At 39.5% G+C, this 15,310-nt stretch overlaps 1 long non-coding RNA gene across 2 annotated transcripts; it reads left to right on the top strand.

The window, feature by feature from the left end:
* The first annotated feature begins 501 nt into the window (after nt 1-501).
* LOC128139493 (uncharacterized) lies at nt 502-12,839 on the top strand. Of its 2 annotated transcripts, none has more exons than XR_008234409.1 (2): nt 502-678; nt 12,305-12,839. It is a non-coding gene; the product is annotated as an uncharacterized LOC128139493 (long non-coding RNA). The 2 variants fall into 2 exon arrangements; XR_008234407.1 differs by lacking the exon at nt 502-678 and adding an exon at nt 10,324-11,095.
* Nucleotides 12,840-15,310: the final 2,471 nt, after the last annotated feature.

Here is a 15,310-nt window from a genome sequence, read left to right as displayed (position 1 = left end):
AAAAGAAGCTCAGTTCTCCAGACCCGATCATGCCTTGAAATTTTTCTGTTTGTCCTTTGTTAAGACATGTCTAAATTACCTTTCAAAGGTGCCTATGAAAGTTGCTGTAGAACTATTTGCAGGTGTAATTATCAGCAGTAGCTAGTGGCTATGTATAGCTGTACCTGTGACTAGCTAAATTGTGGGGTCTATGTTTACAGATATAAAATTTGCCAGAAAAAAAAAGGTCAGTTTTATGCAAATTAGGCACACAAGTAAAAGTATTTCCAGATACTTCTGTTGACTTCAGTAGGCTTTGGATCCGACTTTAAACATTTCTTCTTTTCTGCATCAGTTTTTTTAATGTTTTTGTGTGACAAGCTACCTTTCTATAAATTAGGTGAAGTAACAGTTCTTGATCTTTTAGGATAATGTAAGATTATATTGATAATTTTACTGAAAAACATTGTTGATTTAAATTTCACCTTTAAAGGTCATGGCTGACAGGCAGAGGAGACCAGAAACCAGAGCATTTGCATTTCATTGGGTAGATCAGATACGGGAAGTACTAACAGGCATGCCTTTTTATAAAGGTTGCTCTAAAAGTGGCAATGCTGTCAGCAGTTACACTTTGCTGTTTGCCTGGAGTATTAAGCGTTCCTGAATGGCTGCAGTCTCTGCTTTTCAATAGCAACTAAGGTAAATTTAGGTAAATAAGTACTAGTCACCATCAGAACAGAAGGGCTGAACATATTTTTAAACATCACTTTATTTGTATGAAAACACCCTGGTGTATATATTGTGTGTTAGCAAGTTTTCCAAAAGGAATTTGTGTTGTTGCTGGGCTGAATTTGATTAATACCTGTTACAAAACAGGTTCTGTAAGTTCTGTTCGGAAGACCCTGCTGAAAATGCAATCCAAGGTATTCTATAGTTCAAATGATACTTGTCATGGTTTTTATCCTGCAATAGTAGTTTGGAACAAGAAGTTAAAGACTAGTTTGCTATTCAGAATCACCAAAATGCATTTTTTCCTTTCCTTTAACCAAAGCATGAACAACTGGGCAATAGGCTATGGGCAGCTCTGTTCTCCAAGGCAAAATTAGTTTGTTTTTCTTGGCTTTGGTAATTAGGTTCAGTTAAGCACTAACTAATTGCAGGCATTTTCCTCTCTGATTTAATAAGACAGGAAGTCTGAACCACAGTGAGATGATTAAAAAAAACAGGGAGAGATATTTGAAGCATTGGATGTCCCATTCCCACCCCTGGGCTCCTTCCAGTCATCGCCACTGCTCATTTTTCTTTTCCTGGGTAGCACCAATCTCAGCAGCAGCTTACAGTGCTCAGGCATATTTCACTGAATCACAGACGTTGTACGGTTAGCAGGGACCGCTGGCGGTGGCTCATCCAATTTCTGACTTGCAGCAAGGCTACTGCCAACACAATGTCAGGTCAGCCCTGGCTTTGTCCAGACGAATCTTGAAAACCTCCAAGGGGATTTTCCACACCCCACTTACTTCATGGCATTGTGTACCATAGGACTGAGGCAATGCCATATTGCCTTATATGTTCTTTCGAATTTTGAGTACTTGATTCTTCACACTAAATGCTGTGCAAACTTTAGCTTTTTTGATTTCTCAGACTTAACGGTTCTATTTTTAGAATTGTATCACTGATGCACTCTGCACATTAAAATAGTTCTTTCAAAGTGCAAAGTTTAAATGAGGTGCATATCTGCTCTTAAAGCTGATTTCTTGCTTTTTGATCATTTATGAAAGCAGATGTAACCATATTGATAAAACAACTTGCAAACATAGGAAAGCAGTTTCAAAATGAGCTATAAAGGAAGTTAACTGGTTAAACAATTACAAGCAATGACTCATAAGACTGCTATGAACTGATGTTTTTGTGCTTAAATAAAATAATGGCCTGCTGGGTCATGGACATAATGGCTTATAACACTACCACCTTTTTGCTATAACCTGTTCTTAATTTCTCATTTCTTTCCCACATGATTTCACTTTATGAACCCAAATAGAACTGACTGCATAAAAACTAGACTAGGGTAGTACAGAATAAAACAGAACAGCAATTTTGCATTCTACTTTTGAGATTATGTACATTTTCAGGGCACTTGAATGTAGAAGCCTGTGGGGTTTAGTCCCCTATTTGGAGCAGAATATTTTGTCTGCCTTGGTATTCAGGTTTCCAGTGAAAACTACAACTTCAGCCTAAACTGAGTAGTACTTTTGTGCTTTTGCACTTCAGTAGCTGCAGTGATGAAAAAAGAAACCTGCAGCAGAAGTGAAGTTTATGAAGATTGTGTGTTGAATGTGTATTTTAATGATAATTCTTAAATATGTGATTCACAGAGACAAAGGGTAGAATGTATTGGGTTTGTGTGGCAAAGTTTTGGCAGCGTGGGGGTTACAGGGGTGGCCTCTGTGAGAAGCTGCTGGAAGCTTCTCCCATGTCCAACAGAGCCAATGCCAGCCGGCTCCAAGACGGACCCGCCGCTGGCCAAGGCTGAGCCCATCAGCGATGGTGGCAGTGCCTCTGGGAGAACAGATTTAAGAAGGGGAAAAAAACTGCTGGGCAACAGCAGTCAGAAGAGAGGAGTGGGAACATGTGAGAGCCCCAGCCCTGCAGACCCCAGGTCAGTGCAGAAGGAGGGGAGGAGATGCTCCAGGTGCTGGAGCAGAGATTCCCCTGCAGCCCGTGGGGAAGACCATGGACATTTTTGTTTCAGCTGCTTAAATCTGCAGATTGCTCTGCCATACATTGAAAGCCTGAACTAGCATTAGTCTACGAGGAGATGTAACTTTAGCTGTTGACTGTATCTTCAAGTTGACTTTCAGATGCCTGATAGACTGTGTGCTTGTAATGGTTAACAAAGTAAAAAAGCATTGCTTTTTAACAAGATTATAGTGTATATAAATGATTGATGATAATTTACATGAATGACATAAATTATAGAAAAATGACATGAATGGAAGGTAGAATGTCACTATATCCCCTTCTATACTCCACTCCTTTCTAAGAGCTGAGAAATCTGATATTTGATATTTGAAGGTTCATTTTCATTTTTCAACTTCAGTTTTAAATTGGAATTTGATATTTGCTAGAATAAAGATTCCTGACTCTCCTCCAGTGTACCACATCCTCCTTCCCCAAACTAACACTTAATTGTACAGATGACTGATCTAGTCTTGGGGAAACAAGTGGAAATATCTTGGACACCCGTTCACAAAGCCAAATGCAAATACTGGTGTGTTTTTGCATCAATAATCATGCCATTCTGTAGAATCCTTTCTCTGTTTCCAGGCCCATTACTGATTCCAGTTATTGCTTCTCTCTCTCATCTGTCAGCTAAACTCATCTCTGGTTGTGCTCTCTGCTTTTCCACACTGCTGATCTCCTTATAACTTTTAAGATAAAGGTCAGGAAAGCTAGACTATTTTCTTCTATCTCAAAAGCACCAACCTCTTAAAACTTTCCAATTTTCTGTGCTTCCTCCATATTTTTCACTCCATTGATTATAATGTCACTTTCAGAAGTTTCCAAATGAAAAAAAAGTGTTTCTTCTGAGGTTTTCTGAGATGCGCATGGTTCAGTCAGTGTGTTAAGTGTAACAAAGTTGTCTGCATAATGTGGCTTGTGGGATCATTATACGAACACAACATCTGTGATATGAAAGAGTACAAGCCAGCTTTTATGATACAAAACAAAGAACTGTAGCGTTGGAACATAGAAGACTCTTCCTTTATCAAAATTAATGCAGCTTTTACTTTTACAGATAAAAGCATATTAGACAGATATTAATTAAAAAAAATTCTGGGGTATTTCTTAAAACATTGCTGCTGCCTTATTGATGTCTCAGTATCAGGAATTCTCTATGGTATGTCAGTGTTGGTCTGACTGGGTTTTATTGGCAAGCTCATAGTACACTAATGCCTGTGGAAAAATATCTGTTTTCTTGATTATCTTTCTGTTGTCAACTTTATAATGCCATCCTAATTCTCAGATCTTCTGACGCGTGTTCCATGTGCTAACAGCAAATATAAATGCAAGCTAAACCCTCACTGGAGCTATGGACAAAATAAATACACAGTCTATCATGTCTGCCAATTTCCAGTATGAATATGCTCATAGATGAATATTCAGTTTTGAGGGCAAGGGATAATCTGAACAAAATGGGCAAAATCACTTTGGCAGGAAATAATTTGCACAATTTGTGGATAAAATCTCAGCATATCAATATATGTATTTCTGAGAGAGGGAGAAGAAATTACGTTAGAGAAGAAGGAAGAATTTGTTATGGATGTCATGGGAGGTGGTGTCAAAAGTCGTGCTAAAGTCAAGATAAACAACATCCACTGCTCTCCCCTTGTCCACTGAGCCAGTCATCTCATCATAGAAGGGTGGTTGGTCAGGCTTTTCTCCTTCATAAATCTGTGCTGACTAATCCCAGTGACCAACTTGTGCTTAATATGCCTGGAAATGGCTTCCAGGAGGATTTGATCTATCACCTTTCAAGGGAATACAGGGAGCCCGACCGTGCTGTAGTTCTCTGGATCTTCCTTCTTGCCCTTCTTGAAGACAGGAGTGACATTTGCTTTTTTTCAGTACTCAGAAAACTTCCCCCATGGCCATGACCTTTCAAAGATGATAATGAGTGGCCTCACAATGCCAATTCCCTTAGTATTCAAGGGTGCATCCTCTCAGGTCCCATGGACTTGTGCATGTCAAATTCATTTAAACATTTCCTAAGTTGATCCTGCTCTGTTGAGGGTAAGTCTACATTTCTCCAGACTTTCCCATGGGTCTGAGGGTCCTGGTATTCCTGAGGGCAATTCTAGCCAGAAAAAAAAAAGAACCGAAGAAGACATTCTGTACCTCAGTGCTTTCCTTGCCCCTCGTCACCAGGGCTCCTGCCCCATTCAGTACTGGGGCATTCCTAGCACTCCCTAGTTTTCCCTTTGCTGCTGATATTCCTGTCTGTCCCCAAGCAGAGCTCCATCTGTTCCAGCTGCTTTCTGCTACAAAGGGCAACTCCTCCTCCTCCTCAGAGGGTCTGTGTCCTTTCTAAGGATCATGTGTAAAACTATCTCACATTTCTTGTCAAAACAGAAGGTTGAGATAGCGACCCTGTCCAAAAGACAACCGTGACGTACCAGACTTCCATACGGCAAGGGCAGCATACCTGCGCCTGCCGTACAGCGTTTGAGTGTGTTGCTGCCTTTGGAATTAAAGCAGCTGTGTGCTTGCCCAGCTTTTTCATGCCCATTTCCTACTTGCAAAGAAGTTAGTGACATCCAAACTGAGCAGCACCTAAGTGTTCTTTCTGTAGTCATAATAGGTAAAGAAGCCTTTGATAAGGAAGAGTCAGTATAATGCTCTTTTAGACCTTGGATCACAACGAAATGAACAAGCCATAGTCCCAGAAAACTGACTCAGCATCAGGAGTTGATTAGAAAGACAAATTCATTGCAGTTACTCTGGTTTTCCTGCCATTCCCGTCATCCCTTTTGCTACCCTTTCCTCCCCAACCTGTTGCTAGAACAAACCAGCATAGGTATGTGTAATGGTATCATACACAAACTCCCGTAGAAATATTCTATTTCAATACTTGAATGTACTTGTATTTATATGTACTTGTATGAAAATGTGTTTTTCAGTCTTGAATAAAAGAAACTCACATCTTCCCAGCATTTCAGTCAGGTATGAGCTGCCCAGAACACACAGAATTTCAGAACAGTTATGAACTAATACAAAGGAAACTTTCACCTGGTTTGCTTAGAACATGATTTTAGCCTTAATCCTTTTGTTCTAATTGAGAAATGCATCAGAAAATTATATATTACATTACACCCTCTCTAGTGAGCCATGTAGTAGGACATGTTATGTAAAAGAGCCTGCCATCTATGCTTTATTGTCTAATATAGAAAATCCTGTATATATTTAAGAACAATGTCTGTAGTTTTGAAAGAGGAGCCATAAAGCTCTGTTAAGTATTTTACACTGTTACGCATTTTGCTAAAGCAGCACTATATGACAGGAATGATAGCAGTTTGAAAACCAGGCACGCTATACAAGAATTATAGTTTCAAAAGGCAGAGATGATAAATCCTTAGAGAGGGTGCTTCATTTAAGTTGAGTTCAATGTACAGTACTTAGGTCCAGAAATAAATTGTACAATTAGCTTACAAAAACTAATTACGCAATTCCCTGATATGACATAAGAAAGCAGAACAACCTGAAGGTGTTAATGTAGAAAAAACTTGAGGAAAAAAATGCAGTTTAAAAGCCAAGAAGGGTGATTTGTGTGATACAGTGTCTTGTTCCCATACCTATATAGTTAATATAAACACTAACAAGTTAAAATGTTTTAATGTGCTGTTCATATGCAGAAACGGTGATTTCTGCAAATGTTTTGTAATGACCAGACTTACAAAGGACTACATTAGAGATGTGTTTCATGTACTATTATTTATTTGCAACTAAATTTTTTAGGATATGGTTGATTTTGTTACCCAATTTATTTAGTTTTCTGGGAAATTAAGTTTTCTTTCTATCTCTAATTTGCCTTCTGTGTCTGACCTTAGCTAAAATACAATTCCCAAGGAAAGTTTGACGTTAACAGTGTAAGGCATTTCTCAACGTAATGCAGGACCTCGGGAAGCCTCCCACTGCCCGTTGGGAAAGTCAAATATCAGAATCATAATGACACCTAGCCAGCTAGTGGAGAAGAATGAAACCCAGTGGTTTTTTGGTTCCCAGGTAGCAGCATGAAGGCAGAAGCAGTGGCATCTGAAGGCACCACAGCAGCGCTAACAGACTCGATGTTTTCACACTGAATACTTTACAAAGGTTACTGGTGTTTCCACTGAGTTTACTCTGACTCAGGGCTGCAGCGTCAATTACCTTGTCATGGAAAAAGGTTGGAGCAGAAAACACACAGACACATACACTGCTCTTTGAACATCTCATTTACTAAACCCAATTATACAGGAAAAGATAACAGGATTGCTGAGACTACAGTAACAAAATGTAGTAAATGCTTTCATGGGCCTATGGATCTGAAAATGTTGGACTTGTTTCATGGAACTTGCACTTCTGCAATGTATGAAGTTAATCTTATTATGCGCAGCTATATCTTCTGTAACAAAAACTCTTCTCTCCAGTTTATGTTAGCAGTTCTCCTGCTGCTTATCTGTAGCCCTGTGAGACTTCTGAAGACCATCAAGTCCAACCTTCTGCTCCAAGCAGGGTTAACGCCAAAGCTACATCAGGCGGCTTATGGCCTTGTCCAGGAGAGTTTTCAAAATCCCCGAGGATGGGGATTCTACAACCTCTACAGGCAGCCTTTTCCAGTACTTAACTACACTTATTTCCAATTCAAATTCTTCATTTGCAACTGTTGACTCGTCCTCTCTCCGTGCACTTCTGATAAAAGTCTGGGTTCATCGCTGTACAGCTGCCATCAACCTTCTCTTTTCCAGGGTAAGCAAATCCTTTTCCCTTAGCCTCTTCTTGTAAGTCTGTCACAGAATGGTTGACCTGCACACCTGGTAGTTTGCAGGAGTGTGTACCCTTTGAATCGCCTGTCATGTTAGTCATTATTGAAAATGATAGTCTTGATTTCTGTTTATGTCATCTTCCCTATAACTTAAGTATCAGCAGAAAGAGAGAGCCTATAATTCCAGCTGTACGCAGACCCCAGCTGAGCCTTACTTTAGCTAGAAGACACCATGACCATGCAGAATTTATTCCACAGCTAACCTTTTTTTCTCTTTACTGCAAGAATTTTTCTCGTACTTCAAGGGAGCACTGCAAAACCAGAAGCTGCAAGCAAAATCCCTGGCTACCACAGCTGCCTTCAATGGCCACAGAAACTCCATCACCTCTCAGAAAAATCCGAGTTTTTGGTGTGGGAAGGCATGACCTTTCACAAGACACTGGCAGAGGAGAGAGAGAGCAAAGACAAAAGGCAGATTTTTTCTGGAAACAATATAGAATCTTTTCTGAGGAAGGATACTGAAAGTGGAAATAATGGGATTGTTTCTGGAAGGACGGGAGAAGAGGAAAGGGAAAGATTTTACAAAAGGAATCTCTTGCGTGCTGCTGACTAGGGCCAGTTCACCCTCTGATCTTTCAGTCCAAGAGTCTGCCATGGAAAATATAAATGACAAAAGCAAGCCTCTCATACATTGGGATAACAATGATTTTATTTTTTTTTAAGTAATGATTTTTTTAATCTTGACTTGGTCTTCTTTCTTGTCTGCTTTAATGTATTTGCCATTACAGCATCGTTCCCACTATCTCAGAAAGGTTGTGATCGCAAGAAGGAAACTATGTTGTGACAGTAGAGATATGTTTCTTTAAAGTAAACGTCAGCCTTAGAAAAGAAGGCATGTTAGAGAATGGCTGGATTTAAATTGATGAGTGACTTAATACCCTTCTCAAGGTTATAGTTAGAAACAGGCTAGTAGTGATCAAATGATTGTTGTGTAGACCATTTGGAAAAGAAAAATGTAATAAACCATGCTATTTTACAAGCTTAAAAAAAGGTTAATAGCTTTACCAAATTAAACACAACGTTAATAATTTTTTTTCTCCTGCCTTAATCAGCTCTGTCAAATCATCAAACATAACCCAATTTTCTTCTAACACTAGAACAGCACTGAACTGCCATTTTGATAAAGCCTTTCATATTAATCATCCTCTGTATTAGTATCTTCATAGGATAAAACTGAGCTTCAAGTAAATGGTTCAGAAGTTTGTGCTTTTAAAAATCACAGGAACTGTGATTTTGTAAAAAATAGCTTTCTGAAGGCATTCCTGTCTGTCATGTCTTTAGAACTTTTTTTCAAGGAAATAAGTACATCTGATGAGAAAGCAGTGGATCAGCTCAGTTTTAAGCAATTACCCATCTGCTCAGAGATATAATAACAATCTGTAATACTGAAGCTTAAATTTTGAGGCATTTTATGTGGGTGTTCCTAATATTTTGATCTTTGACAACTTATGGGTTAATTTCAATAAGTATTCCCTCTCAAAGCTAATCAATTATACCATTTTTACGTAACCAGGGGAAATGCTAAAGCACTTTATTTTTCTTTTTATGAGGAAAGTGGAATTAAATTTAATTTTTCAATCCCCAGTGACTCATTCTCTGATGTAAATTTTTATGATTTGTAAATGAGAATTGTATTGATATTGAGGGCTATTCCCTTTTAGTGGGGAATATATATCAAACGACTCTTATATGAATGGTGGCAAAAACCTGTCTTGATAACGGGTAGCATAAAATATGATTTACCTAATCCATTTTAAGGTTTACTAATTCCTGAAGGGATTATAAGAAAATGTTTGGAACTAGAGCTGTAAAAGAAACAATTTTGCCATAACCTTACTGAAGTTTCAAGGATTTTCCCATTGTAGAGTAAGCTAGCCCTAAACCTGGTGAAGACTGCAAAAATGAGAGTGACAGCCCAGAAGACCCAATGAGCTTCAGGAGAGAAGTCTCACTTGGAATGCAATTTGCTGGTTCGGATTTCTGTTTTGCCAAATGCGGCCTTTAGTCTGAACTCTAGGTATTCCTCCTCTCATGAAAAAGACTCAGTCATGTAGGTATTGGCTAGCCAGGGACAACTGCTTTCTAGTATCTTTTATGTCTTTCTAGGTTTTTTTTAATATTAAGTATAATGTTAACAAAAGCAGAGAGTCTGATCTAGTTCTATTTCGATTCAGATGAATGATCTGAACCCTAAATTGTAGAATCATTAACTCTTGCTCTATTTCTGATGGATCAGTATTTTCCAATCTCTGAGAAAAAACTTTTTTTTGGAAAAATGCCCATCCAGTTCTCCATAGAACTGATTTTTGATTAGTTATAGAGCATGATGACTTTATGATTTTTGTAGAGAACATTATGACGTTATGCTTTGTTAGATTTTTAGCATCTAATGCTTATGGACATACCCCCTTGAACCACAATCTCAGGTTGAATATGACCAAGATCAAATGAATCCATTAAGGCAAACTTGGGTGTTACTAGAAATGATTCTCATGTCTCCTTGAGCCTGCTAGAATAATTGCCTCGGTGCTATTAATGAAATGTTCACTGTAGTTAGAGTGCTAAAAGCTAAGCCTTTTTGTAATCAGTCTTTGCAATGATCCTTTCTTATATATTATCTATAATGGTAATGGAACAAAATATCATATTCTACTGCAAAAAATGGAAACATTTTGTTAATGAATGAAAGGATCTATGCAAAAAAACCCCATGTAAAACATTTTGGGATACTTAAAGATGAAACCTACTGAGTATATATGAGTTAGCAACAGCAGTTGTATCTAAAGGTTCCTATCCAACATTGGTGTCGTGGTTCCCTGAGGAGTCTGACAGCGAACATATGCACCATCAGCTAAGGTTTAGAAACCACCTAGGGTAAAGGGTACATTTTATTCCTCCAGCAAATGTTAATTTTCATGCTTTTGCAAATACGTTTTTTTCAGTCTTGAGGATAGACTCTATCCTTGAAAGGATATGAGGTTTAATTGTCAAATAGCAGTCTTGGTTGGAACTAAGATTATAGTTATGTGCCACACAAAGGTAAACATTTCAGGAGACAGAATGTTGTTATACAGATAAATTATCCTCCCACTGAATTTTATTCTCTCATTTTGAATCACCACGGATGGATGGAATTCCTTCCTTATAGTGGCCACCTCTACCTCTAAGTATTTTCCAGTGGTTTAGGAATGAACAGCTGAAAACCTAGGCTATTTTGACTTCTACCATGAGATGCTTAACCCTGCCCAGGCACTATGTAAGCAGCTTGAGTGCCAAACACAGTGCTCTGAATTCTTGAGAGTCACAAGATTCAGTTCGTTCTTTGTTGATACCTGTTTTTTGTCCTGCAAGAATTTGCACAAGTTGGAAAAGAGGGAAGTTCTCTTAACTGCCGCTCCCGAGGAAGGTCTTTTTACTGATAAATATATTTGGGGAAGAGAAAACAATCTCTTGGAAAGAAGGGGACACGCAGCTACATTTCACTGAAACTGGTGGAAAACTGGCTTCCTCTTTTAGCAGCATATGTGCTATGAGTAGGTGGGTATTGGAATTAAATTTCTATTATGAATACTTAGCACTGTATTTTATGCATTCAGATTCTCAGGGTTTGTTGATCACAGTTGCTTGTGTTTATAGTCCTTATTGCGTTGATGTGGCTGGAGCACAAATGGCCACAGCTGAGCTTTGTGACTCAGTAGACAGCTGATATTAGAGTTTGCTGTTATGACAGCGGTAGTGTCACTGATATTGAATAAATGAATTAATGAGATATAAATACATAAGATTTATCCTAAAAATACTATTTATAATATCATGTAATTATTAACAAAATAATCCACATTCCACAGGAACTCTTTTTCTCACAGTCACTTTGCTATACATTTTCAAGGAGCACATTTTTCTTCAACAGTCTTGTAGAAATCTGATTTGCTAGAATTTTAAGTTAAACCTGTCAAAGAGCTTTTAGCAAACCCCAAATTTAAAAAGACACACAAAAATCTAGTGTCCCTACCATATCTCTTCTACTGAGCTCCCCAGCAACTGAAGACATGGATACTTCAGTAGCATTTTAAAAACATATTATTTCAAATCATTTTGCTTATGCATGTATTCTCTTATATCTACAGTTTGGGAAGCCCAGTTCAAAACAACAGTTAAACCCGATACATTTCCCCAGACAGCATCCAATGGAGTTGTATGTTCTCAGCATATAATTATGTAACATAAAAAAATAATGTTGTATGAAGCATAAAATAAATTGAATTTAATGTCAGGCTTTAATATGAGTAAGTTTGTGCTGATTTAGTTAGTGAGCTGCAGATTTAATTAGTTAAAACAAATTCCAGATTTGAAATATGCCTAAAGCTGCATCACTTTTTTCTGATAGTGACAGAACACGAGACATATCAAAGGTGTTTGCCAGAAATCAGAGGTGAAGCATGCTGCAGATTAACCTGGAAATTGATCCTGAGCAAAAATCAAATGGCTCTTGAGGATAAAAGATAAATAATCAAAGAGGTCTGTAACTCCTTAGTCTATAAAAATCCACCCACATTATTTCAGGATGATCTTTAAGATTGAACTTTGTGTGTCCAACTTGGGGGACATTTACTTGTCTTCTTGTAAAAATACTTGACAGGGAAATATACAGTACATTTTCCTTTCTTCCTTCAATAATTTTAAAACAGATTTGCAAAAAAAATTGAGTCATAGCTAAAACATGATCAGCTGCCTTTTCTTCACCAGCTCACAGGCAACACTCACAAGGGACTCAGCTACTGGAAAGAAAAAGTCAAGACCCACGTTACAAAGACGGACTTCTACTAGCATCTGCACCAGGCACTGCTGCCAACAGAGAAAATGGAAGCTGTTGCTTCAACCTTCCCATTAGGAAGTCGTGATCACCCTGGGATTTCCTTAAGCCCCCGTCCTTTTATTCCTCCCTGGCACACAGGAGGAGGTTTGAAGACACGAAGATCTGAGTCTCACAAGATTTCTGGTTTTCTAACAAGAAAAAGGAACTTACTAAGGAGGGTACCAAATTTGCAGATTTTTTGTCTGAATATATTTATTTACATAGACTCACTTCGTGGCCTAAGCCAGATTTTTAATTCTGTACTATCTGTCTTCATTAGGTTAATACAGAAAATGTAAATTTCATTTTCTCTTTTTGAAGGACACCTTGTAATGAGATTATCCGTAAACTGATCTTTGCTATCTGTCTCCCTCTGTTAGCTTCTTATTGCCAGGTGTGAAATAAATACAAGCATTATCTTTTGAATTTGTATCAGTGTGAACTCATGAACACTGTTTGCCTAATAATTTTATTCTTAAAGTGGTAGCTTCTTCCACCATTTAGCAGTTAGCTTTTACTTAAAATAATATTCACTATTACCCTGGGGGTTTTTTTTACAAGAAATGATAAAAACTGAGAGCTGGGCTGAAGTGCCCATCCTTTGATAACAATTCTTATATCTATGACTTCAAAGAAATAACCAGCACTTAAAAATTATTGACCATTAAAAAAAAATTCTCTTTAAAAAAGTGTGCGGTAGAGAAGTTACATCAAGCCATTACTTCCCAGGTCGGAACAGACCATTTTTCCTGCCAATATTGATCATCCCCGCTATGTGTCTCAGCCTCCGCTTCCCATCTCTCATCTTCAGGGAGCTCATAATTCAAATTGGGGCAGCCCTGGAAAGGGCTTGGAGATAGAAGTCTCCCTTTGGGATGTTCCTCGAAAGCAAAAAAAAAAAGAAAAATTAAATTAATACTCTTTAGTACGGTTGGAGACCCAACTCAGTGCACGGTTGTCTGTGCCTATTCCCCCACAGACACCCGCGGTTCCCACACACCAACTTTGCAGCTGCAGAGGTGCCTCTCTTTTACAGATTATACCCTGGAAGGACTGCTTGGAGGCAGACTTCAGACAGGATGGCTCAACAAGTAGTCGAGACCTTTCTTAAGGCTTGCCGAGGATAACTCTGTACTGGGCTCAGCTTTCACGTGTGGTGAATCCACCCTGCAGCATCCGAGCCATGGCGAGGGGGTGGCCGGGCGGGAGGTACGACGGGGAGGAGAAGCACCGCGGCAGAGACCAGGAGCAGACTGCTGTCCTTGCCGAGACCTCGTCTGGGCGGGCTGTGGACGGACCTGCCTGTGGTGAGCATTCCTGGGACGGCCGTGGCCACGACCAGGTCCTCCCCTGTGCCTCTCCCACCCGCGGGCACCGGGCACGCTTCCCACCCGAGAAGCGTTGCTCTGCTGCTGCGCCGCTCCACAGGAGTTGTTGGGCTTCTCAGGCCCTGCGGGAGCACGGGAAAGGGTTTGGAAGGCTCTTCTCATCCCGATTCTGGCCATTTTAGGAGCTGCGGCGTGGCCCGGGTTGAGTATCTGGTAAGGGTGGAAGGGAAGACTTTAACTTCAAGGCTAAATCATTCAGGATCCTGTACAATCAAGCCTGTAACCGTGCAGAGGTGTCCCTTGTTGGTGCCACAGTAATTGGCAGAAGGTGTGGGAAGTTCCCCCTTCAAATCTGCAACCGACAACTTGGAGTTCAAGAAGGATTTTTGGTTTTTTTCCCCAGATCACTTTGGGACTTTGCTCGCCTCCTGTTATCAGAAATGTAGTGGCAGAACCGTCGCTTACCAGTTAACCCAGGACACACTGGCTGCCTCTGATCTCCCCAGCATTTTCCTAGGGTACCTTAGCTCTTCGTAGATTTTGCCTTTTGTACTAGAATTTATTGAGTTTGTTACAGTGATGCGGGAAGCATTTCTCATTTCTTACATGTGAATGAAATATTCTCTGGGCTTTCTTACCGTATTGTTCCCTACAAACCTTGGGGGAAGGAGGAGGTAGAGAACCAGGGACCTAGATGGCCTCTGATAATTATGTGATCCTATATACAATGAATGACACACTTCTGAGGGAAGATTTTCAGAAAAATAATGTGTGCTAGCTTTTATTATGTTTTCAAGCGTGTATTTATGACAGCACTTCAAGATGAGTCTCTCTCAACTCTTCCCTTACGGTGCGCACATCAAAACACTGAAGAGGTTTTAAAACTCAGGGGTTACTCAGCAGCAGACCGTGGAATTTTCTAAAACAAAGAAAGCACAAAGTCACTTGGAGACAAAAAAAAGGGCATCATGGACAAATCTTCTCTGTCTTTGTTGTCTTTGCAGGAAATAAAATCTTCTCTGTCTTTGTTGTCTTTGCAGGACATATCCTATCTCCTGGATTTGTTTTTAAACTCCTAAATAAGTGTCTTTCTAGGTAGCAGCAGAGCACAGTCTCTTTGCAGGAATTCTGCCCTTCCACCCCTCTGGAGGTCTCGCAGCGTGCCTGCTCCTTGCTCCTTTGAAGCAATCCGTATCTGTTGCTCTGTAAACTGCACTCCCAGGGAGCTCTCATTTCTCCCTGCACTCTAAAAGCTTCTGTGGGCTGATGGACACTTGTGTGTCCCCAGGGAAAACATGTTTTCCCCTTCCTTTCTGAAGGGTTCACCTGCCCCAAAGTGCAGTAGTAAATACAGGAAGAGCCTCAACTTTCCCCGTGCTACGCAGCCACAGTCTTTCAATGAAACATTTCATAACACACTGCTGTGCAAGTGCTGTCTTTCAAAAACTAGTACACATTTTTATGAATATGCTGCAAAATGTATACACATGGGTGGATGATGCTTCCTTGGGTAATTATGAGCAATATCTTATTGCTTTTATTTACCAGTTAAGTTTTCATTTATTCAAC

This window comes from Harpia harpyja, chromosome 1, assembly GCF_026419915.1.
Source record: "Harpia harpyja isolate bHarHar1 chromosome 1, bHarHar1 primary haplotype, whole genome shotgun sequence".
Classification (NCBI taxonomy): domain Eukaryota; kingdom Metazoa; phylum Chordata; class Aves; order Accipitriformes; family Accipitridae; genus Harpia; species Harpia harpyja.
The sequence above is the reverse complement of the archived record's forward strand: the minus strand, read 5'-3'. Positions and strand labels throughout refer to the sequence as shown.